The sequence below is a fragment of the Macrobrachium nipponense genome, chromosome 19, assembly GCF_015104395.2.
Source record: "Macrobrachium nipponense isolate FS-2020 chromosome 19, ASM1510439v2, whole genome shotgun sequence".
In the NCBI taxonomy this organism is placed as follows: Eukaryota; Metazoa; Arthropoda; class Malacostraca; order Decapoda; family Palaemonidae; genus Macrobrachium; species Macrobrachium nipponense.
Genome location: NC_061088.1, coordinates 19,295,508 through 19,322,192, shown reverse-complemented (window position 1 = coordinate 19,322,192; position 26,685 = coordinate 19,295,508). Strand labels below are relative to the sequence as shown.

Below are 26,685 nucleotides of genomic sequence, written 5' to 3'. Positions count from 1 at the left end.
CTTGATACTACTCTAAACTCGTAGAGGCTGGATGAACAACTTGTAAATAACGTTGTTTAAAAAAAAAAAAAAAAAAAAAAAAAAAAAAAAAAAAAAAAAAAAAACAAAAAGCTTTTTTTATTTTAATGGATTTTTTGCTAGTTTTTTATGTGAAACTTTAGTTTTCTTATATTCCTTTATAAATGAGTTAGTAAACTTTAATTTCATATTTTACAAATATGAATGATTTTTATATTACAGACTGATGATGTGTCAGGATGGCACGAAACGTTTCATAATAAACTAATTGATCATGTGAGTTTCGGTAACCCTACTGATGATGTATATATATATATATATAGATATATATATATATATATATATATATAAACTATATATTTTATACACACATATAATATATAATATATATATATATATATATATATATATAAATATAAATATAATATAATAGTATATAATATATATATATATAGTATATATATATATATATATCATATATATATATATATATATATATATATAATATATACTATATAATATATAATATATTATATAGTATATATAAAATAAAATGTACATGTGTGTGGATGCGTGCGTATTCCCTGACGTTCTGAAAGCTACAGGACTTGCAGAAATCTCTAATGTCAGCCCGTCGTGCAAAACATCGCAATAATAAAAATAAGCTAAAGAGGATATGCCCAACATCTGCAACCACTGGACGCTACACCCCTAAAGCAAAACGAGACGCATTTCCATAAACTTCAAGTTCAAAATCATAAATTCTAAGAATTCATTCGCAAAAAATTTTTTGTTAAATCTCTCTCTCTCTCTCTCTCTCTCTCTCTCTCTCCAGAAAACTATTATTGCTCTGGTAACCCTACACTGTTCATATTTTAATACATACAGTGTCTTTCTCCTAAAGGATGACAGGTGAAAATAAATCTGTATAAAACTTGAAGTGTTACAATAAAATTTTTAGCTGAGAGAGAGAGAGAGAGAGATGAGAGGCTTATGAGGAGAACCGAGTGAAAGAGGGAGAGAGAGAGAGAGAGAGAGAGAGAGAGAGAGCATTCCCCTCTCTGAGTTGCGGTGTGGTGAAGAGGAGTCCCTCCTACATGAACTGGGTCATTGCATCTCCAGGACAAAGAGCCAATCACAGATCAGTTTCATCTTTCAATACCTCGCCATTGATTGGGCGAGGTTAAAGTGACGGAAGAAAATGTAGGAAAACAGAAAAAACCTGGAATTCTTCCTCGAACAATGGGATCCTTGAGGCAGAAAACCAAATTGGAATTTGTCATTTTGGAGCATTCTGAGATATTGGATGCACCACCTGTTTAATACAGAGACTAATCAATCTGAAATTGCTATTTAAATGTGTGTGTATGTACGGCCAAAATTATATATGTACATATATATATATATAATATATATATATATATATATATATATATATATATATATATATTATATATAAATATAATAACTTGATCACGAAATATATAAAACGTGATGCTATGTATAAATAAAGGTAATGCCACGGAGGAAAAATCCGCGGCATTAATTATATATATATATATATATATATATATATATATATATATATATATATATATATATATATATATATATATATATATATATATATATATATATATAATATATATATATATTACACTGAACGCATGTAAGGTAATTTCCCAAGAGAACCGAGACTCGCAAATAGAACTCCAGAATATTCAAAACATGAAACTTGCAAAATTTCCACTCGCTTTCAAATTGAGAAGAAACACCGAAGACGGCAGACACTGCGCGAAGCGAAAATACCATTCCATCCAATTAAGTATGTGTGAGGTGCAGTATTTCCAAAGGAGCGCTTTCATTTACGAACTCAACAAAGGCCATCGTTCGCCTCTCCGTACGTTATTTCAGTCTGGCATTTCTTTTCTCTCTCTCTCTCTCTCTCTCTCTCTCTCTCTCTCTCTCTCTCTCTCTTTTCGTTCTTCCATTAAGGACCTCCAGAGGCGCAAATTAACACAAACTGGTGTCTAGAACTTCAAGATTCTGGCCAACTTATGATGATCACACACACTCTCCTCAAGTTGGGCTCTCACCCACTCCATCTCGGGTTCACAATCCCGCCAATTTCGGGTTCGGGTTTTGTCTAGGGTTCACATCCGCACCAGCACGGGTTCATTTCCCCGCCATACCAGGCAGGCGATCGGTTGAAATCAAGTCAGGTGACGACAACGGCGGTCACTTCGTACTTGGGAGTGAATTAACCTCCAGTCTTTTTTTTTTTAGTTCGTCGAATGGCCCGGTGAGTTCAGAGGACATTCCACCGTGAAAGTCGCCCCTTTTCTTTCTTCTCGTTAATATATACGTATCTGCGTCCTTCGAGCAGGAAGAAAGACGCCGGCAGTCAATGGAATCCCGGTCTCGTAAAACGCGAGATTTACAGAGACAACCCGAGATGGGCAATACTTTCGTGACTGAAAAGCCACGGCATTTAGTCGAGTCTCTCGGCACGTGAATTATTACAAGGTGGTCTGCGAGCAATAACGATCGACATATTGGCTTCTTGAATATTTGAGTGAAGAATGAAATTTTTTTAAGGCTGGGGGGGGGGGGGGGGGGGGCGGGGGGGGGGACGTAAGAGTCAAGACTGAAAAAGAATATTGTTAACGGTCTATGACTGATAAGTCCACTGATTGTATAATTCTTTTTCATAAACAATATAATTAATAGAGACAAATACTATAGTATCACATTAATCGTTACTATTTCTCTCTTTAAAATAAAATAAAAAAAAATTGACGTTGAATTTCGAAGTAAATAAAACAAAACATGTTCATTATCATTTTTTTTTCTTTTTAGTTCTGGATGTTGGTAGATAATTAAACAGCAAATACATTTCCAACCCATTCAGGACTGATGAAGGAGGTAACAAATTCGCCAAATTACTCACTCACGAACACGTAAAATGGCCCCTACTGCTTCACCAGACTAATTACTTAGCCATTATACTTCTCCACCCAAATGTAAAACAGGCTTCCGGTTACAGATAATTCACAGCGATGTTAATCACTGTGCAATTAAATGCAATATCTTGTTACATTCAATGTCATCAGCTTTCGTAAAGGGAAGGACCAAGTTCTAAAACGACAACCATACCCTCATTATTATTACATTTTCCCAAATGATCTTTTTATATAGTCACATGACAAAAAAATGACCCTCATCACTCTCCGCAAATTAGAATAAAAAGACTTATTATTACGTATGCATGTTACAGACACACTAAAGTTCCACCGGCAATATTAATAAAAGAGCAAGCCGAAAGTAGCTGACATTGCACGGTAATTTGTGACGTAATTACAATTTGCCAATGAAAGTTCCTCTCGTAAAATTAACGTTAATTACGTCAGATGAATTTAATTAATCTTCATTACGTTTAAAATTGCCCTCAACACTACCGGGGATGGCTCATATCCAATACACAAACGACCTCGGTCCCGTCGGGCAACAAATGAAATGTTTCGATTAAGACTTTAAAGAGAAACGATAGTAACGCGTCCAATTTCAAGACAATGAGCCTATCTCAAAACAATATGTACAAAGATGATGCATCACATTCCCAAGATACAAGAGAAATGCGTCCAATTTCAAGACACGAAAAATAGTAATGTGCCTCTATTTTAAGAAAAAAAAAAAAAAATGCATGAAAGTCTAAAGATACGAGAGAAATGCGTCCAATTTCAAGACAAAAAAAGAGCAATTTGCCTATTTCGAGACAAAATAAATAAAATAAGTACATCCAATTCCAAAGACACAAGAGAAATCCGTCCAATATCAAGACAAAAATAGCAATGTGCCTATTTCGAGAACAAGATATATAAAATCAGTACATCCAATTCCAAAGACACAAAAGATATCCGTACAATTTCAGGAGAAAAATAGCAATGGGCCTATTTCGAGACAAGATATATAAAATCAGTACATCCAATTCAAGAGACAAGAGAAATCAGTCCAATTTCAAGACAAAAATAGCCATGTGGCTATTTCGAGACAAGATATATAATATCAGTCCATCCAATTCCAAGGACACAGGAAAAATACGGCCAATTTCAAGACAAATAGGTGTCCAACTTCAAAACAAAGGCACGAATTCAATACGTCCAGCTTCAACAGATATATACAAGAATAATTCGCCAGATTTCGATTTGAAGGAGCAAGAGCAATATATCGAATTTCCAAGACAAACACAAGAGCGATGCATCCGCTTCCGTGGGATACATAAAATCAATGGGTACGAACTCACGACACGACATAATAGTGAAAGCGTCCAACGACAGCTTAAAAGCAAACCAAAATTTCTAGTTTTACCTGAGAGAATATTATCTGATATAGCACAGAATGCTTTAGGAAAGAAAAAAAAATTCAGGTTTTACTTGATAGAATATTATCTGATATAGAGCAGAATGCTTTAGGAAAGAAAAAAAAAAAACCAAAATTTCTAGTTTTACCTGAGAGAATATTATCTGATATAGCACAGAATGCTTTAGGAAAGAAAAAAAACCAAAATTTCTAGTTTTACTAGAGAATATCATCTGATATAGCGCAGAATGCTTTAGGAAAGAAAAAAAAAAAAAAACAAAATTTCTTGTTTTACTTGAGAGAATATCATCTGATATGCGCGAATGCTAGGAGAAAAAATACAAAATTTTAGTTTTACTGACGAATATTTCGTATAGAGCAGAATTTACAGGAAAGAAAATAAAACAAAATTTCTAGTTTTACCTGAGAGAATATTATCTGATATAGAGCAGAATACTTTAGGAAAGAATAAAAATAAATTTCTAGTTTTACATGATAGAATATTATCTGATATAGCGCAGAATGCTTTAGGAAAGAAAAAAAAAATTAGATCAGGCACTTAAAAAAAATAATCGAAAACTTCAAAGGAAAAGCAAAACGCAAGACTTAACCTCCTAAATCATGGGTGGATGAAAGCCCGATCTGAGACAGCAGGGCAACTGGCAAGCAACAGCTGACGAAGCAAAACAAATCACCGCAAGCCTAAATAAGAGTCAGCTTTTTCACACAACAGAGAGACATGACAGACCAAAACTTCTTGCCGATGCGGGCCAAGCAAGGCCACTCTTACAATGAGGGAAATATGAAAATTATTTTCTAGAAGAGGTGGATATTTTTATCTGAGACAAATATCTTACAATGAAGAAAATATGAGAATAAATTCTACAAGAAGTTGACATTTTTATCCGAGATAATTATTTTACAATGAGGAAAATATGAAAATTAAAAGTTGACATTTTTATCCGAGATAATTATTTTACAATGAGGAAAATATGAAAATTATTTTCTAGAAGAGGTGGATATTTTTATCTGAGACAAATATCTTACAATGAAGAAAATATGAGAACTATATTCTACAAGAAGTTGACATTTTTATCCGAGATAATTATTTTACAATGAGGAAAATATGAAAATTATTTTCTACAAGAGGTGGATATTTTTTTTATCTGAGACAACTATCTTACAATGAAGAAAATATGAAAACTATATTCTACAAGAAGTTGACATTTTTATCCGAGATAATTATTTTACAATGAGAAAAATATGAAAATTATTTTCTACAAGAGGTGGATATTTTTTTTTTTATCTGAGACAACTATCTTACAATGAAGAAAATATGAAAACTGTATTCTAGAAGAAGTTGATATTTTCATCTGAGATAATTATTTTACAATGAGGAAACTATGAAAACAAATAATTATTTGACAATGAGGAAATTATGGAAATTATTATCTACAGGTTGTTATTTTTTTCTGAGACATCTATTTTACAATGAGGAAAATATGAAAACTATATCCTACAGGAAGTGGATATTTGTATCTGAGATATCTATTTTACAATGAGTAAAATATGAAAACTATGTCCAACAAGAAGTGGATATTTGTATCTGAGATATCTATTTTACAACGGGAAAAATGAAAAACCTTTGTTTTCAACGACAGAAAGTTCATATTTTTTTCCCTATGAAAACAACTGTTTTCCCTAAAACGCCACTCCTAATTTCCATCCTTCTTGATCATATGAAATTACCAGACGAAGCGAAAGCGCCAACCACCGGGGGGAAAGGGATAATCTACTTATCTAATAATTCATTAAATTAATCAAGACAAAGTAGGGTAAATACATTTGCTGTCACAAGGGAAAAATTCATTTAACGAGGCTATACTCAGCTTCGCTTCCAAATTCTACGACAGTGGATCTAGTAAGTCCAAACATACATTCAAAAACATTTGGAATTGATGACCACATTCAAAGAGTTCACATTTACAAATGGTCGGATACAGAACAGCACAAAAATTTATTCTAGGTTAATTTATTCAATGGGAAAAGTAATTTTTAATGCATCACTCTCTCTACAAACATTCCGGGCACCAATGTCACAATTATTATTATTATTGTTGTTGATTTTGTAGAGAATTTTCTCTATCTTCCTTATGACAGCTTTCTCTGCCGAGTAACGTGCCAATTGTAGAAACCATCAGGAAGATGGGGGAAAACTTTCTACAAAATCAGCCAAGATGCAGCAATTTCTTTTAACAGTACCTGTTTAAAAGAGTCTTCTACCAGTATTATTATTATTATAATTATTCAGAAAATGAACCCTATTCATATGGAACATGCCTACAGGAGCAACCGACTTGAAATTCAAGCTTCCAAAGAATATGGTGTTCACAATGCAACTAAGAGCTGTTTCCTGAGGTTTGGTGCAAGATAAAAATAGTTACGAAGAGTCAAGAAATAAATGAACTGAAATTCTATTCCTTTAGAATAGATAACATTTCCCTAAAATAAATAACGTGAAGAGTCCTAATGAACTGGAACGCGATAACACAACAATACACGGTGAGTCTTGAGAGCTGGTGGAATGAACGCACGCAAGTATATAGCAGTTTCCATAAATAAAAGGGCAAAGTCTAAAATTATCTTTGTGATATTTCAGTTCGCTTGAATTCCTTGAAAGTATCATTTTTTAAAATCTAGAACCTGTCACCTGGCCTTCGCTTTGTCGGCAAGAAGGGAGCAGCCGGTTATCAACTCGGCCGGATATTATTGGTGCATCCTCTGGGATCAACTTAAATGTCAAGAGTGTCAACGTTAAAAGATAACTACAATATCAGGAGAGAGAGAGAGAGAGAGAGTTTGAAAAGAAAATCAGAAAGATTGAATTAAGCTTGATAATGACGACGATAAATCTGGGATAGCATTATCAACAACTGATGTAAGGAGAGAGAGAGAGAGAGAGAGAGAGAGAGAGAGAGAGAGAGAGAGAGAGAGAGAGTGCACCCAAACGTGATTCACACGAAGGTGATGGCAAACAACAAGAACCGATAGAGCAACGAGAAAGGACGGGATGAAGATGAGGAGAATATAACGATTGAAAGACGGAAGGGAGGGAATGAGAGGGCATAAGGTAGAGAAGAGATAAGCATCACTCAGTAATACGTTAGAATTTACATAACGCTGGTCAACAAACATAAAGAACCAAATGGTTAGGGCCACCAAGTGTCCTTTAAAATACTAAAGCGCAGAGAAAATAGAAAATTAAATGGCTGATAAAAAAAAAACACACACACACACTAAAATACTACATTTATCTTATCGGAAATCCGGTTCTGAATCTAAAATATGAATGACATACCGATTTCTATAACAATATCAAATTCAGCCAACGTGTCCCATTGCGTTAAGCTCTCAACTAGTGTGTGCCAGACATTCAGCTCATTTAAAAAATCCGCTGGCGTAGCGAAAGCATTGGGCACCGATGATTAAAATGAATACAATATCAGATGATAGTTCGACTGTAACAAACATCTCCCTACAAACCAACAACATACATGATTATGTCATTAAGGAAAATCCAAACAAAAAACCGACACAGCCACTGGTTTATCTCTCTCTCTCTCTCTCTCTCTCTCTCTCTCTCTCTCTCTCTCTCTCTGTCTTCACAGCAGCTGCATCCCAAAGTCGACTAAGCCGTCAAGAGACAGACAGACTCACGCACGCAGAGCTCAAAAACCGCGAAATGTTGCCAGCATTAATCTAACACCGCGAGGTGAAATGAGAGGGGAAATAATAAATCTCTTAAATGGGGTTAAATTCCTTCGTCTTATACCAAAAAGGTATATTCCGGATGCTGGTGTCATAAAGGATACCTGTCGACACTCCACCATCAAAGAATACGAATAATGAAGACGAAATGATAAATGTAACTACCAATCTCCATGCTAAACGGCATTATGGAATCAATTTATATATATACTGTATATAAAGATATTTCTACTGAAAACTAGAAAATAACTACATTCCTGAATGCCAAACTAAACGCATTGAAAACCTGAACACATCCGAGAGGAATTCGCAGCCCACTTCTGCTGCCACAGAATCCTTGACCTGCAATTTCGCCGACCCGTCAAACTGCGGCCGCCGCACGACTTCGGACGAGATGACTCGAGATCGATGATCGAAAAATCGGCAGATTCATCGGCTACCTTGACCGTGGACGAAGTTTTAAAAAATGTGGTTGCGCTCGGCTCATTAGCGCCACACGCAGCGCTATTACAGCGGCGTGGAATTGTGATGGACAGGCATGCTTTCTGTTCTTTTTTTACTGCATGATAAAAAATCTTCATTCTCCCTGCATCTTTTTTTATAGTGTATTTACCTTTTTGTTTTGACGCCCCACTTCCGCATGAGAATGGACTTTTAGCTTAGTAGTTCCTCCTGACTGTGATCATTATCATTACCTTCATCAATAAATAATAATAGTAATATTAATAAAGGAAAAGAAAAGTATAAAAAATTCAGGCCAAATGCCAAGCACTGCGACCTATATGGTTATTCAGCGCTGAAGGGTTGGTTGGTTGGTTTTATAAAGTTTAGGTGTAACACCAAGCACTGGGGCAGCAAAGGCCATTCAGCACTTCTGAAGGGGACACAGATATAATGCTTGAGAGGTGTAACAGGAGGAAAACCTCGCAGTAGCACTGTGAAAACATTTTTAAGGGAGGTTGGAAAGTAAGGTGGAAGAGAATATGAACGGAGGAATAGTAAAAGGAATGAAAGGGACTGCTGCTAGGGGCCAGAAGGACGCTGCAAAGAACCTTAAGTAATGCCTACAGTGAATCAGCATAATTATATGTACTAGAAAGAGCATTAACGACATTAAAACAGGCACCAACCGGCATTGTCTACAAGAGAATTCATAACAGGCTACAATCAAGGTAAGCATCCCCGGCAGAGATCCACATGGAACAAAATTCAGTATCGAAAACCATCTCTCGTCATGAGAGAGAGGAGAGAGAGAGAGAGAGAGAGAGAGAGAGAGAGAGGAGAGGAGCTTCGATATACCTAAAACCCGACCCTACGTGATTCCTAAATCTCATTAGACGACTAAAAATAAAAACGGAGATGTCAAAAAAAAAAAAAGTGAAAAAAAAGGAAAGACAAAAAATTACGAAGGGAACGAGAGGAGAGGAAAATAATACTTAGGAGACTTCAGCAAACAGGAATGTGGAGGCTACGGAAGGGGGACGCGACAAGGCGGGGACAGACTGATGAGGCCTAGGTTCCCGAAGGCCGTGCCCTTTGGGAAGAAAGTAAAGAGATAGGGGAGATTTTGGAGATTTAGGAGAAAAAAAAATCTTGCAATGGTTAAGAGGCAAATAATGGATCTCGTTAATCCTAGTTTTTTTCCCCCTCCTTGGCTCACATAAAGTTACTGAGACATTTCTTATACTGTGTGTGAGAGAGAGAGAGAGAGAGAGAGAGAGAGAGAGAGAGAGAGAGAGAGAGAGAGAGAGAGAGTAAAAATCAGAAAGGTTGAATTCAGTTTGATAATGACAACGATATATCTGGGATAGCATTCTCAACAACTGGTGTAGGAAATACAGAGAGAGAGAGAGAGAGAGAGAGAGAGAGAGAGAGAGAGACTAAATCCAGTCTAAAATTACCATGGTGTGTTGGAAAAACTACCACTGATGCCCAATAACATGAAAAGCGAATTAAGGATAATAAAGATAAGTCCTCGATTTGCAAATGGCACACACAAAGAAATGAAGAAGGATGTCACAAAAGCTCAAAATAAGAATTAATCACACAGCAAAAAGATAACTTTTCAAGATCTCAAAAAAGATATCAAACTGAAATGTCTTTAAACATAGATATAGCCGTAATACGTAATAAAGTTCGTTTATAACCATACAGATGCGGATTATACGTACAAGATAAAACATCCCAATGATGGAATTTTTACACTCAACGAAGATAGACCGCAATTAGTGTACGAAGGAGATATATGCCACTATTCTTTCATCAAAAATTTGAAAAACAGGGGTAAAGTCCGTAAGTAATTTGGAATAAATACAAAACGAACTATAAAAAACACACACAAAACTATTATAAGATAATCTTAAAATAAAATGATTAAGAATACACCTTTGTATACAGTAAACAAGGAAAACTTTACAATAATGTGCAAGCACAACACAGCAATTCTCCCTTCAATAGAGAGAGAGAAAAAAACGGGAAAATACCTCTAGAAAGAAATAATGACGACCAGGCAAATAAAGAAAAAAGAAAAATCCATAACAAATAAATCCCTGTTGATGCAAAGGGCAGAAAAATCTCCCTGTCTTCAACCCAAAAGTCGAAAGTTATTCTCGGCCGATTCGGTAAATCCAGCGGTCACAATATTTCTCCCCCCACCCCCACGAACCCCAATCTCTCTCTCTCTCTCTCTCTCTCTCTCTCTCTCTCTCTCTCTCTCTTAAATTTAAAGTGACATTCAAATGTCACTGCCTTCTATTTATATTCCGGGACTTAAATTCCAGTGTGCATCTCTTTCCTCTATCACAATTCCTGACTTGGAACATCATTTGCGATTGAGGTAATTATGCAAGAATCATATTTCATGAAACGGCTACAATCCTTACGTCGTGCATATATCTATATATATTTTATATATAATATATACTATAGATAATATATATATATATATATATATATATATATTATAATATATATATAGATATATATGTATATATATACCACACACAAATGAGCTCGTGTATTTCCAAACGACGAAAGAGAACACATAAGAAAGAAAATTACCTACTCACACTATTCTGCATACAACACAGGAACAGACTGGAAGTACGAAAAATAATATTCCTGAAAAAAAAAAAAAATAAAAAGCACGAAAGACCCCTAAAGCCTTAAATGTCAGGAACCCGAATCCAGGGCCTCTGGACAGGGCCTCTGGACAGGGCCTCCCTCCCTTCCCTTCCCTCTCCCTCTCCCTCCTCTTCACAGCCGGACGCCGCCGGCAGCATCAAACCTGACTCCTTCCTACCTTTTAACAATTCTTCTTTTTACCTCTTTTCCTCCTCCGCCTCCGAAAATAAATTATGCATTTGCGAAGGAGGAAAATATTCTGCCGAAGTCGTAGGGAGAATTCTCTTCCCAGTGGCTCGTGAAAAACGACCGAAGTTCCTCGAAGTGAGATCTTCCTTCATCCCGGGATAAGGAACGGCCCAGCCCGAGGGCCCCGCCCAAACCATCCCAGGCTCCTGACTCTAATTTCGGACGTCCTCGGGGTTGTCTGACATCTTTAATTTCTCTCTTCGCGATTTTATGAATGATATTTCCTCAAGTTATCGAACTATCTCATTTCCCTCATTCTGGGATTATTTCATTATAATCACTTCTGTACTTTCATGGTTATGAGATAATTTTATGTCTTTCCATTGGTGGTTATCAAATTATTCTGGCCTCAATCCCTCGGCCGTTGTTTAAACTACACACACACACACAACGGTGTACTATGAAGTCATTAAGTCATATTATATGATATTTATTGGTATTTTGGCAAACTTCTCTGAAAACTTGTAACAAATCGCTTCAAGAAAACGTTTGAACTGACATAAAAATCTGCATGTTTAACATGATGCCTTATAAAATCCAGAAAAAAAAAAAGGAGGAGGGGAGGCGCTTGGGGTTGTATGAAAAACATTCCAGTATATCACGAAGGATTCAGCCCCGAAAGTCTACCAGAACATTCTAATACCTCACCCATTCTTTGACCTACTGAGGAGCCCCCTTTCTTCAGACTCTCATCCTTTGAATTTTCCAACGACCATTCCTTAAAACCTCCAAATGTCACACTCGAGAGTCATCCTTTAAGCCCCCAAACGTCCTTTCGCCCCGTCACACTGTAATCAGACCAACAGAGAGTAACCGTAACTCTGCCAAGAACATTCACATTAATGCCAGTACCAAGCCCGATGTGGGGGGGGGGGGGGGGGGGGGGGGGGGGGGGAAAGTTTAGCCCTTTTTGGGGGGTGTTAATAAATTCCATCAAAACTTAGCAAGACTGTTGCAAGCAGTTGGGTCACAAGGAGGCCTGAAAGTAAAAAAAAAAAAGTAAGAGGTCCCATATGCAAGTGGTTGGGTCACAAGGAGGCCTAAAAGGCAAAACAGTAAGAGATACCATGCGCAAGTGGTTGGGTCACAAGGAGGCCTGAAAGCCAAAACAGTAAGAGATACCATGCGCAAGTGGTTGGGTCACAAGGAGGCCTGAAAGCCAAAAGAGTAAGAAGTACCATGCGCAAGTGGTTTGGGTCACAAGGAGGCCTAAAAGCAGGCCTGAAAGCCAATCAGTAAGCGTTCCCATCTCGAACAAGGCCGCCTCAACAGATGTCCACAAAGATTTTCTTAGGCTACGGCGACAAGTTACGTGACACCTCGCTGAAACACAGGATTTGCTACCAGTTCCCAAACCAAAACAAACCATACGTCTTCGTTGCTGTGACGCTACAAAAAAAAAAAAACTAAATACAGATATAAAAAAATGCATACGCTCGCAAAAATAATTGTATATGAAAAAAAACTTTTTGTATATGAAAAATTATATAAAGGAATATTTTGTATATGAAAAAATTTGTATTTGAAGAAATATTTTGTATGTGAAAAATATTGATATATAAAGATATATATTGTATATGAAAAACATTTGCATTTGAAATATTTTGTATATGAGAAAATATTTGTATTTGAAGCAATATTTTGTATACGAGAAATTTTGTATATGAGAAAATTTTTGTATTTGAAGCAATATTTTGTATACGAAAAATTTTGAAATGTGAAAAATATTTCTTTAAGAAATGTTTTGTATAATAAAAATATTTGTTTAATTAATATTTTGTATGTGAAAAAATATTTGTATTGAAGAAATATTTTGTATGTAAAATTATTTGTATAAGAATTGTTTTTTACAAGAAAATATATTTGTATAAGAAATATTTTGTAAATGAAAATTTTTTGTAAATATTTGTGTATGATGATATATTTTGTATATGAAAAACTATCTGTATAAGAAATATTCTATTTATGAAAACAAATATATGCATATGCAGAAACATTGCGGCAAAGTATACTTGCCAATGTACAAGTGAATGAATTCCAATCAATCTTCATGTAAAGAATGCAAAGATAAACTCTTCCAATAAATACTGTTAGCACATATGTCCGAGTATTTATGTTGGAAAATCAGTTCCGGTCAAAAAAGGACGAAAATAAACAAGAGACCAATTACCATTCTCATTCAATATTTAGTTCCCGGTCCAAAATAACACCAACTATCACAAACATTCGTCATTCCTCTTTGTAAACGGAAAAGAGGCATCGTCATCAAAAACAAAATCGGTGAATCAAAATAAACCATGCTGCTAACTTACAATCCAAACATCCCCTCTCTCTCTCTCTCTCTCTCTCTCTCTCTCTCTCTCTCTCTCTCTCTCTCTCTCTCTCTCTCGAAATCCTGCTCGAAATGGAGTAGCATATATACTCCACTACATCTCTCTCTCTCTCTCTCTCTCTCTCTCTCTCTCTCTCTCTCTCAGACATTTTGCTCGCTAAAGCATTAATACTCCATTTCATCTATCTCTCTCTCTCTCTCTCTCTCTCTCTCTCTCTCTCTCTCTCTCTCTCTCTCTCTTCTGAGACATTCTGCTTGCTAAGGCATCAATACTCCATTTCATCCGGCCCGTCACAGCGATCTTAAAATTCTTTGGGCACACTCCTTCACTTTTCGTTCCATTAGCTGTTCCTCGCTCTCCATATACTCAGTAAACACAAGACCTCGATTCAATGGCATTTTTCTCGCAGCCTTTCAAAGAGGAATGGGGCCAGCAATGTTGATAGTTTTCCCACTATTGCCAGTCCTTTTGTGTAGTTATTTCAAAGCTATTATTGCAAATGTCATAGATTTACTTAGTTCCTGCTATAGTTCCAATCCTTTTGTTGTACTTATTACAAAGCTATCATAGCATATGTCAGAGATTTACTTGGTTTCTGCTATCTATAGTTATTCTAAAAACTGCTTTAACAAAAACAGGCTTCAACACTCGCGTCACAATTATGGGCACGGAGCTAGCGTCTCATCAGGAGAATCAGTGACTCAAATCTTGTAGTAGGTTTTAGAAGCCTGGTGTGTTCAGCAACTAGTTCCAACGAGGAAGGAGAAACCAAAATAAAAATTGCTTAAAATGAATCAACGATGATGTGCACGATATTAATAACTTATCACATTCAAACTGCACAATCTCTATAAGCTTAGAGCTCACACCCTTCCGCCTTCAAGCAATCTGTATCTCCTGTAGGAATGCTTGCCGCCATTCATGAGGTAAAAGCGAAAAACAATATTACTGGTAATACTGAAAAAATAAAGATTTTTAAATCCTCAGGTCACCGGACGAGCAACCTAGTTGCTTTAACTGGCCTAGATCCACAAAAATGAAAAACGTGTTTGTGAAACACAATCCTAATTGAACTCTGACCTCTAAGTATGACCTTGACCCCTGAAACCCCCAGAGTTTATCTACAAAGGCGTTAAACTCTACTGCTTTGGAAAACATTTAACCTCAACGGTCACACAGGCAGCCGGACATATAAAAGGGCCCAACAGACTTTTATTATACAATAATTTGTACATGCTGCTGACAGTAATCAGGGGGCATAAAAATACTGAGGCTCAACACCCACAAGAAAAAGTAAGTCTGGCTCCTAAGGGAAGAAGATAGCAGAAACAGACTACAGTGGTGATAACCTATCAAGATAGGAAACCCACATGAAGATACCACGACATTCGGGAAAAAAAAGAGGGGCGATGCTGGAAAGGAGAGAGAGAGAGAGAGAGAGAGAGAGAGAGAGAGAGAGAGAGAGAGAGAGAGAGAGAGAGAGAGAGAGAATCTTGTCCCCCAGGAGTTGTCGTCCGATGGCAAGGTGACAGTTGGCAGCTGATGCCAGTTGCCATGGCAACGAACGCATCGAGAGGCGGACAGTCTTTCCAAAGGGAGCTTTCCGTTTACGGGGTCGTCGCCGTCGTCTTTCTGTTGCAGGTCGTTCTTTGAGACAGCTAAAAATAACCAAGCGGTTTCCTAACCGGATCCAGACTAGTTTTCCTCGAAATCGGATGACACGACTAAACAATGAACCGGACGGTTTCCTTACAGGAGCAGGATGGGTTTCTTCACAACCGGATTACGAAGAGAATCGTAATAATGATTTGCTAATCGGATCCGGATAGTCTTCCTAGAAATCGGATGGAACAGTAAATAAAGCCACGCAATTTCTGTCCGGATCATGACAATTTTTCCTCTCAACCGGACTACGAGGGGGAATAATATCCGAACATCTTACTAACAAGATTCCGACAGTATTCCTTGATATTGGATAAAGGCGAGTTTAAAAAAAAAAAAAAAAAAAAGTTTAAAAGGCCATTATCATCCTGATCCGCAGTGTACCGCCCAGCGATTTACAAGACAAGTGATAACCAAATGGTTTACTAACCGTATACCGACAGTTTCCTAGCAATCCGGTCAACACTAAAACAACAAATGGACGGTTATGGTTTCCTAACCGGATCCGAACATCTTTCCTGGCAACCGGAGGTTGAGGGTGACGAAAACCGAGATAATGACGTTCAATGGCATATTCAAAATGGTAAATGTGATTGCAACATTTCAATGTCATATCTTTTAAATGGTAATTATAGTTATTATTAGTGGTAGAATTAGTAAGATGGGAGTATTAATAAAAATAAAAAATAATCATAATAAAAATAAAAATAAAACCAACAAAAAAAAAATAAAAGAAAAGGGTAGTGGTAGCAGCAGCAAGTCCTGAAGTTGTCATGCTCTCTTGATGTGTCTATGCAAGATGCAAGCGATGGTTGTACATGTATATGTACTTTTCTATTGTAGGTACGTCGCTTCCTAGGCAAGCTAGAACATAAACACGATAATTTCCTCGCAAAACAGTTCCAGTTAACTTGAATGATGAGGGCGATAATATGAGCGTGTTGACATTATCCATACCGAGATTATCACCCCGATGGACAAAAGTTAGAAGGGGATGAAAGGGCTTAACGCCTTCATTACGCGTTGCTCGAACAGGACGGGAACCGAAATTGGCTTTTTTTTTCTTCTTTTTTTTTTTTTTTTTTTGTTTTGTTTAATGCGAAAATGTCTACGATAACGATTACTTACAATCGCCGGAAACCAAGATAATATAGGTATCATCATTGTAATTCATTCAAACAGTACTTTGCAAGCACTCGAAATTGTTTCTGCACAATCATCGTCTGTTTGATGAAGTTTCCACATTTGTTAATTATAACCAATGGTATTAACGGTATTGCTATTACATCAATATAAGTATGTAACTTCGTTTAAACGTACTTTAAATCGTAAAATAAAGCTGTATCTACAAAAATTGACATAAGTATGTAAGCTCGCAAATAGCGGTTGCTTTTCATTAAAACATGAAAACTAGTAAGACACTTGGCGTAGCCCAATACACATTATACAGTTTATACACGCTAAAAATACTCATCATTCAAAAAGGTCAGCAATATTTCGTTAGTTTTATAACTACATCGTATTTACATTAAACTCGTATTTAAATAACATTAACGATTTTTTTAAGGTTAAGTGTAAAGCTCATTGCCTGTTCTGAGAGAGAGAGAGAGAGAGAGCGAGAGAGAGAGACTGAGAGAGAGAGAGAGAGAGAGAGAGAGAGAGAGACGAGAGAGTTTATACACGCTAAAAACCATACTCATCATTCAAAAAGGTCAGCAATATTTCGTTAGTTCTATAAACTACATCGTATTTACATTAAACTCGTATTTAAATAACATTAACGATTTTTTTTAAGGTTAAGTGTAAAGCTCATTGCTTGTCTGTTTTGAGAGAGAGAGAGAGAGAGAGAGAGAGAGAGAGAGAGAGAGAGGGAGAGAGAGAGAGAGAGAGTTTATACACGCTAAACAATCTATCATTCAAAAAGGTCAGCAATATTTCGTTCGTTTTTATAACTACATGTATTTACATTAAACTCGTATTTAAATAACATTAACGATTTTTTTTAAGGTTAAGTGTAAAGCTCATTGCCTGTTTTGAGAGAGAGAGAGAGAGAGAGAGAGAGAGAGAGACCGAGAGAGAGAGAGAGAGAGAGAGAAGAGAGAGACCCAATCACTGGGCAGATGAAGTAAGTCCATCATTGGACAGATGAAGAGAGAGCCCCATCAAAGGCAGAACATTAAACTTCATTCCAGAAGGAAAAAATTACACAAAGCTGAATACCGAAGCGACATATACATATTTCTATTTCTGGAAAAGGGACTTTGATGTCATCCGCAACAATCCATGACTCACTCTCTCTCTCTCTCTCTCTCTCTCTCTCTCTGTGTACACACACACACACACACACACACACATATCATATTTATATATATATATATATATATTATATATATATATATATATATATATATATATATATATCAATCTGTTGACCACGTGTGATGCTCCTCCAAGGTGTGGCTGCCTAAAAAATCGCTAATCTTGCCTCTCAGGCGTTTCCTCGTTTCGTAGAGTGAAATCGACCTTATTGCTAATCTTGTATGTCAGTTGGATATTAAGCCTACTTTTACTAGTTTTTCCTCCTCGTATGATCAGTTATGTCTTAGTAAAGAGTCGTGCTAGACCGAAAGTTCTTGGTGGCTATCTCGCTTTTCATTTTTCCTTCGTGGCAAAAAACCTTTATTTATACCAAATAGCATCACGTTTTTATTATACTTCGTGATCAAGTATCAAAAAATTCTCTTAAAGATCTTCCAGGGCCTGCATATATGAAATTCCGTTGCAAAAAGTGTGACAAAGTCTATACGGACAGACGGCAAATCTCTTTCACAGCGTCTTAAGCAACATCAATATTCTGTGAGAAAAAAAAAAAACTGGGCAAATGTCGAATGCATTATTTGTACATATGAGAGATTTAGACCATCCTATTAGTCACATGTAATGGACACAGTTAAAAGGAATATCATTGAATCTTATTTTTATCAAGTCAAATAATAGAAATGTTGCTAAATTAAGTCTTGGTTTATTTAAAACTTGATGCTTTCATAATGAAAAAAAGTTGTAGATAAAATAAAGCAACAAAATTAATATATTCAGTTTTTACATGTTTTGGACTGTAAAAGATACTTGTAATTTCGGTTAGGGTCAGAAATCTGTTTAAGTTTTGTGACCGTGTGATATCCGATAATCTGGGATTATCCCTTTTAATTTTTTACCTTTGATAAATTAACCATCTGGTATTCCTGATCTTGTTTGTACCTGAGGCCTTCCTCTCCAATTGTACTTGTTAGTAGCTCCTTGACGATGTCTGAATAAAGCGAAAGCGCTGGATTAATGACTATCATTTTCCGTGTATTCGCTTATTCATATATATATATATATATATATATATATATATATATATATATATATATATATATATATATATATATATATATGAATAACTTCATCACGAAGAATATAAAACGTGATGCTATGTATAAATAAAGGTTTTTGCCACGAAGGAAAAATGAAAAAGCGAGATAGGCAAGAACTTTCGGTCTAAGCACGAATTATATAAAAATATATTTTATTTTCTTTTAATGTGTTACCACTGATTCCTGCCAGACCTTTTTGTTTCCTAGAAAATTCATCCACAGATGGCCATTGACATCGAATTCACTTTACTCTGGGAATTACTTACACCCAAAGGGAATTATGTTGACATAAATGCATCAACCCTAGCAGTCGAACTTAACATTTGTCTTCGGTGTTTTATACAGCAACGTCAATGAATTATTCATTTATTTATCAAGAGAGATATGCGTTGATCTGGATTCTCCTGTACACATGTATTTTAACACTTGAGGGGTTAGTGCAAGAACACCAAAACCTCCCGTTTTCTCCGCAAAGTTTTTGAGGTACAAGAGAAGCTGAATGCTGCACCACTCATGCACAGGCCCCATATATGCACTGGATATATAGCTTTCACTACATTCATCTCCATCCTAGATTGGAGAAGAATGAGCAAAAGATTGGAATCTTCCTATTCTCAGCAAATCTCGAGACACGAGACTGTCAGCCCTTATCCTTTTTTTTTTTTCGGGACTCGGGCTGACGTTGCTTCAATTCACGGTTGGGTCAACGAGAGAGAGAGAGAGAGAGAGAGAGAGAGAGAGAGAGAGAGAGAGAGGATTTGGGGATGGGGTAACCGCCCCATCCCTTCGCCGAAAAAAGGGACGTGATGAAAAATGACTTATGTATCCAGACTATGAATATCTAAACATACCTAAGCAATTTCATAGGGGCCAATTTGTCACTTAGATCTTCGCTCTATTCCCTACAGACGACCGAACTTCGATCAGTTTTCCCCTTTCCTTAAACATGAGGCCAAGTTTAATTTCAAAGTTAGTAAACGGCAGCTGTCATTCTCACCCACCAAGAATATGAATGCCCCAATCTCACAGACATACCCTTCAGACGGCATGTGCTCATCCAGAGATTAGAATCGACGAATTTCTCTCTTCCTGAGAATAACGGATTATACACAGATCGGTTTACCCCTCTTTGATATCACGATAAAGCAACAAGTCGCTATGAAGGTCCATGAATTGGGGAAAATGGAATTAAGATGTCAGATAAGAGAGAGAGAGAGAGAGAGAGAGAGAGAGAGAGAGAGAGAGAGAGAGAGAGAGAGAGAGAGACTTCAGCTATTATAAATGAACATAAGAATATTTCTGTTGAACCACTTAAATTACGTGAAAGAGAATGAGAATGAACGAAAAGAGAATGAGATAGAACGAAGAGAATGATGAGAGAGAGAGAGAGAGAGAGAGAGAGTCGAATTACAAAATATATCCTCCGAAGTTTCTTAACTTTCCCCTCCGTTCTTTTATCAGGTAATTTCTCGCCGTGACGGCAGCAGAATCAAATATCCACTACCTATTTAAAAAAAAAAAAAAAAAAAAAAAAATAAGCGCGACCAAGCCAATAACTCAAAATGGCCTTAACTTTTACTCAGGAAAACCTTTTCAACTTTGATTGCGGACATTTTGTTATCTTGTTTACACAAATATCATCCCTTCAAAGGTTGTTCACCGACAAGAGAGCAAACGGTAATGTAGCATTTATTATCGTAAGGACATAATCTCAACATACATTAAACTTACTTTTACCAAATAAACATCTTCGGTTATAATGAAATATCTTACGAATGAATGATCGGCGACATCTCAACAGAGATCAAGTTTAGTTATCTTTATAGCATCACCTTATCTGGTTCAGCATTATCTTGGCATCGATGCTGAAATACCTTACTTCTAGGTTAGCGTTATCACTGAAATAATAATAATAATAATAATAATAATAATAGTAATAATTAATAATTTATTATTATGATTATTATGATTATTATTATTATTATTATTATTATTATTATATTTAGAAGACGAACCGTATCCGTAGCGAACAAGCCCACCGAGTCGAAATTCAGGCTTCCAAAGAATATGGTGTTTAGATGTAACAGAAAGCAAGACGAAATAGAGAAAATAAGAGATTAATAACTAGAAACGAAAAAATAAACAGCAAAATTAATAAACAAATAATGAAAAATATAAGTAAATAAGCACAATTTTAACAAGGAGAATTGTTTTGTGGTAGCAATGGACACTGCATGTTCGCTTATAATGACGATGCATCTATGCCACCTCAATATCGACACTTATACCCTAATGCTGATCACAAAACATATCACAAACTGATTCTGCTTCGCTACCCAAACATGCAAAAGAATATCTTACCACTAGTTAGGCAACAGTTTCTTTCTGCGCGGGTCCGAACCATCCACAAGTACCAACCTGTAAAGAGAAATGGAAAACCTCAGGAATTTTGAAATTTACATCTCAGTCATTTCAAACAAAATGATATTGTCTTCTTTCGTCGTGCAAAGGCATTCGCGTGGAATAAGCAATTCACCTCGCTGAGCAATAGCATAGAATACCTGTGCTGAGAAAGATTGAAAGAAAACTTCGTGCAGTTTACGCAGTTAAAACATTTCCGAAGAAAAAAACAATACTGAATAAATCTTAGGTAAAGCAAGTAGAATATTGCAGGCTGAAAACATCACAGACTTAAATAATTTTACAAATAGCACACAGAATAATTCCGCAACGATTAAAATTTGATTTTACATATGAGAATATTAAAGTATTTCTAAAAACATAATATATAATATATATACCTTTACATGTAACAACAAATAATTCTAAAACCCAGAGAAACATACAAAACAGCTCAGACGCCAGCACTAAATATTTACTATACAGCACAATCAAAGAGAAACCGGAACCAACACTGCATGGTCGCAGTCATAGGCCTCCTTAGGCCTATTTTCCAATGGCCGTAACATCAGACGGCGGAAAAAGCACCGCATAGGCTTAACTTCCCTCCGTCCTTTCTTGCTCTCATGTCCCAGACCACAAAATCCCTCCAAATGAAGAGGAACCGACCGACCTCCGCATGAATATTCTTTGGCGCATCGTTTCCATTCATAACAAGAGAGGCCGATCGCCCCCCTTCCTCCCCCGCCCCTTGCACCCCCAAAAAGCCGAGACAACACAAACGCATGCACCCCCCTCCCCCCACCATCCCCCACCACACCTGACAAACCCCTTGGAGAAACCCAGCCCCCTCCAGAGAGACAACCACACGCATAGACCCCTTTACAGCTACAGAGACCACCATACCACTGAGCTTCCCCTACATGAACTTCTTACCAGGCCCACAGCACTCCCTTGCCACTCTTCCAAAATACAACAGCCGCCCCCCTCCCCTTTTTTACAATCAGGGGGCAACAACCCTACGACCCATACCATAGGGAGAATCTTCCCTTACAATAATTTCAACATATCAACCGTCCCCTACTACAGGAACACGGGTCCTACTAGCCAGGGTATAGAATCCTGGGGTCACGGCTAAGCCTTGTGTAGCCTGTAATGTGTATCGCTGTCTTTCTTCGAGATGTTTTTCATTCTTCCCTTATAGTACGTCCTGCGCTATCTGTAACGGCACTCGGGATCGAGTTACGCAGCGGCTGTTGCCGTTCAGTTCAGTTGTCCCCTCCGACTCATACGACTGAATGTTTGCCCGTGTTCAAGGGGCAACACAAGGCTTGTATAGGCCTTGGGGCAACAGAAACATCTCGGCCATACAGGGACAATATCCCATCTTTTCTTCTCCTTACTTCAACCTCATCATCTTCCCGGAACGTAAGCGATTCCGGTTACTGACGTTTGTTTTTCCTATTGCAAACGTTTCAAAGACGACACGGACACTACCGAATTTCAATATTACTAAAGATGCAAGTAAAACAAATATTGCTGATATGCAATATCTTTTCTCTGGCAAATGCGGAATATATACAATACACACGTGTATATTTGAAGATAAAAGGCCCATAAAACAATATTTTAACGTTGCAACCATATATTTCGAGCACTTCCTTCTGTGCTCCTGATCACTGGTAAAAATGGACATACGGATAGATACACAGACATACAGATAAAGAGATGAATAAATTTTTGCGAAAGAAGTTTTAAAAGTCTAATCACATACAGGAGAGAAAAGTTCTAAAGCATACACTGTATCCAGATAAAATGTTGTAATACCTGATCCTTATACCCAGAGGTAAGTTTTTTAAAAGCAGTTCACTTTAGCCACAGATACGCCTTACAATGCAAATAATTTCAACCATACAAACTTTTAAAATGCACATCACATACCCACAATTGAAAGCAGATGAAGTGAATCACAGAAACGTTTTAAAAATGAGATCACTTTCAGCAAAGAAACCTTTGAAAGAGATCACTTCCACCACACAAACGTTTAACAACACAATTTACCGAGAGAAACATTTTAAAAACAACGCTTGAAGGGAACAAGATAAAGGTTTCGATTTAAAATCAGATCATCGAAAGAAAATCATTTTTTTTAAACATAGTCATTTAACACACCAAGGATTTCTTAAATACAAATAATTTCAACGAAAGAAACGTTCCAAAAAGCAGATCATCATAACCATAGAAACTTTTATAAAAACGCATCACTTCCGCCAGAAAACGTTTTTAGGGCATTTCATTTCAACCAGAGAACCGTTGTAAAAAAGGGATCACTTATCCGAGGAAACGTTGTAAGAGGCAGATCACTTTAACCAGAAAAACGTCTTAAAAAGCAGGTAACTTCCACAAAGAAAATGTTTTAAACGAGACCCATTTAAAAACTCCAACAGGAGAATCGTTTTAAAATAATTTTCTAAATATTTTTTCCCTTTTATTTTTTTTATTTATTTATTTTTTTTTTTTGCAAGACAAGGTCGAAAACCTTTTCTCTCCTCTTGAACGCAAAAATCCTCTTCCAGTCTTCCCATTTTTTCCTCCGTTTTCTAGGTCATGTCGTCTCCTCTCATGGAATCATGGACTCCAGCCCCTTCCCCTACCCCTACCCCTAACCCCTATTCCCAGTCCCTCACCAAACCCCTCAACCCTCAACTGAGTCATATCTTCAACCTCAGTCATAAAAAAGGGGGGAAAAATAATAATAAAATAAAATAACTCAATCGCAGCAGCTTCACCCAAGACGAAAGCCTAAAGACATGGTGGACGGGGAGGAGGGGGTCGTGGAAGGGAGGTAGAGGAAGACGGGAAAAGGAAGAATGAGGAGAAAATGAGGAAAATGGGTAAGGAGGGAAGAAAGAGTATGAAGATGGGGGATTTCTCAAGGTACCGTTGGTATACCTTCATCGAATGACATAGCGGACAAAACGTAGCCAAGCCGTTTGTTTCTTTGCATAGCCTGTCCCTTGATAAATTCCAATACATAATATTATACAGGAACAGTAATTAAATTCTGAGAGCCTGCAAATATTTGGTCAGGCCCATCGAAAATCTCCATAAAGCTCTATTCAAAGTCTCTCTCTCTCTCTCTCTCTCTCTCTCTCTCTCTCTCTCTCTCTCTCTCTCTCTCCAACATTTACTGTGTTCTCGACCCTCCTCCCTCTCCCCTGTCTTCCCCTTTGAACTTATTTCTGGCTGAAATTCATTGTATGTGACCCTATTCACGGACAAATTTTCTATTCGAATATTACTTCCTCAATCTATTTCTAATTTGATTCAATTAAGAATTTATCATCATAAGAAATTCATACGCAAAATTTCGGACCTAAATTTATTCTCAGCTTTCTATTTGTACGAATTTATTTCTACGTGAATTTATCATGATTTTTTAAGAGTCATTTTAATCAGGGCCGAACTCCCACAGTCATGGCTGCTTGGAGAAATTCTAGTTTAATATAACTATAATCAATTCTACATGTCTGGATAATGTTTACGTGTCCATAACTTTTTTTCTCTCTCTTAAAAAAGCATATTGCATGAGAAATGGCTGGTCGAGGATTAACATACCATATAAAAAATATATTAAAATATATATATATATATATATATATATATATTTATATATATATATAATATATATATATATATATAGAAGACTACTAAGGAGGCTCAAGCCCCTACAGATATCACAAGGTGGAGAGGTAAAGGCATGTCTCAGCGTAGTACATAATTTATTGCCGACGTTTCACATCACTTCGATGCATTTTCAAGTGGGAATGATAAAAAAATATAAAAAAACATACAAGACTCGCACTGATAAAAACACCGTATAATATTTAAAATTTAAATTGAACACTAAAACATTTAAAATGTAAAAATTATGTACAACAACACTAGGTTGGAGAGAACTACCAGAGTAAAAAAATAGAAGGTGATGGAAGGACAGAGTGGGGAAAAAAAAAAAAAATAATAAAGAAAAAAAACACCCACACACAAAACTATGTAAAAAAAACAAAACAAGTGGTTAGGCTATGAACAGCTGAACTGACGAGGACTGGGCATTTAAAGTCGGTACATTAGTTTTGATTAAAACAAATGATTCCAGTGTTAAAAGCTCGTCATCTTTATTGCTGATCCAATAATTTTAAAAATCATCGATGCCAAGCGGGAGCGACAGGTAATAGAGTGGTTCCGGAGCTGGATAGCTCAGGATGGATAATTTGCATCCTGTCGGAAACTGACTCCTTTGTGGCGCAGAAACGGACTTGTAGCAAAGCCTCTTGTGCATCCAACATAAGTACCCGATACATCTGGGACAAGTGTATTGATAAACTATGTTGGACACAAAGGCGGGCTTAATCTGTCTTTAGCTCTGAAAAGAGATCGGATTGTTAGAGGATTTTTCGGAATTAATTTTAGGTTCAAGGCTGGTAATTCCTTGTTAATTAATTGTAATACTTTCTTTTTGAAGGAAACTGTCATGGAGGAAAGGGAACTTAGCATAGATGATTAACTTGGAACGCTATGTATAGGAGGTGGGGGGTTTATTTTCATGTTTAATAATTTTATTTGAGGGTTCTATAAAAGTGCACTGAGGGGAAACAGTTGTTGCTAAAAAAGTTTTACTAGAAAATCTATTTCGTTGTGGAAAAGAGACCCAAATGGAAGTGAGGACAAAGGCTCTATGAAGGAGGGTGGAGAGGGCATTTAATTTAAAATTAAAAATTACATGAGCTATTAGAAATTTGTCCTAAGCCTGTAAAATGTACTCTTTCTGTAAATTCCTGTATGAAAGCTATTATTGTCTCTAGAAACAAGTAAATCTAAAATGGCAATGAGTTATGGGATTCTTTCTCTATGGTGAACTTCGCCAATATTTTTAGAACTCCCTGGAGGAGGACCATCTTTGACAGTTGCCCCCTCAACAATTTACCCCCTATTTTACAGAAGGTACGTGGATGACACGTTTGCGTTGTTTAGGTTTGATTTTAATGCCGAAGCTTTTTTAGAATTTATTAACTCTCAACATCCTAATATTAAGTTCACCATAGAGAAAGAATCCATACTCATTGCCATTTTTAGATTTACTTGTTTAGAGACAATAATAGCTTTCATACAGGAATTTACAGAAAGAGTATTTACAGGCTTAGGGACAAATTTCTATAGCTCATGTAATTTTAATTTTAAATTAAATGCCCTCTCCACCCTCTTCATAGAGCCTTTGTCCTCACTTCCAGTTGGGTCTCTTTCCACAACGAAATAGATTTCTAGTAAACTTTTTTAGCAACAACTGTTTCCCCATCAGT

General features: G+C 36.6%; 1 protein-coding gene across 13 annotated transcripts in view; it reads right to left on the bottom strand.

Annotated features, from left to right (window-relative positions):
• The window catches only part of LOC135214579 (prominin-1-like), a 440,766-nt gene that overhangs the window by 257,268 nt on the left and 156,813 nt on the right, over positions 1 to 26,685 (bottom strand). For 2 of the 13 annotated variants that reach the window (XM_064248936.1, XM_064248941.1), the window contains one exon: positions 21,290 to 21,346. The exons of the other annotated variants lie outside the window; for them this stretch is intronic. The gene's annotated coding sequence lies outside the window, so the exon portion shown is untranslated. The remainder of the gene's footprint in view (positions 1 to 21,289; positions 21,347 to 26,685) is intronic. 13 annotated transcript variants of the gene reach the window in all.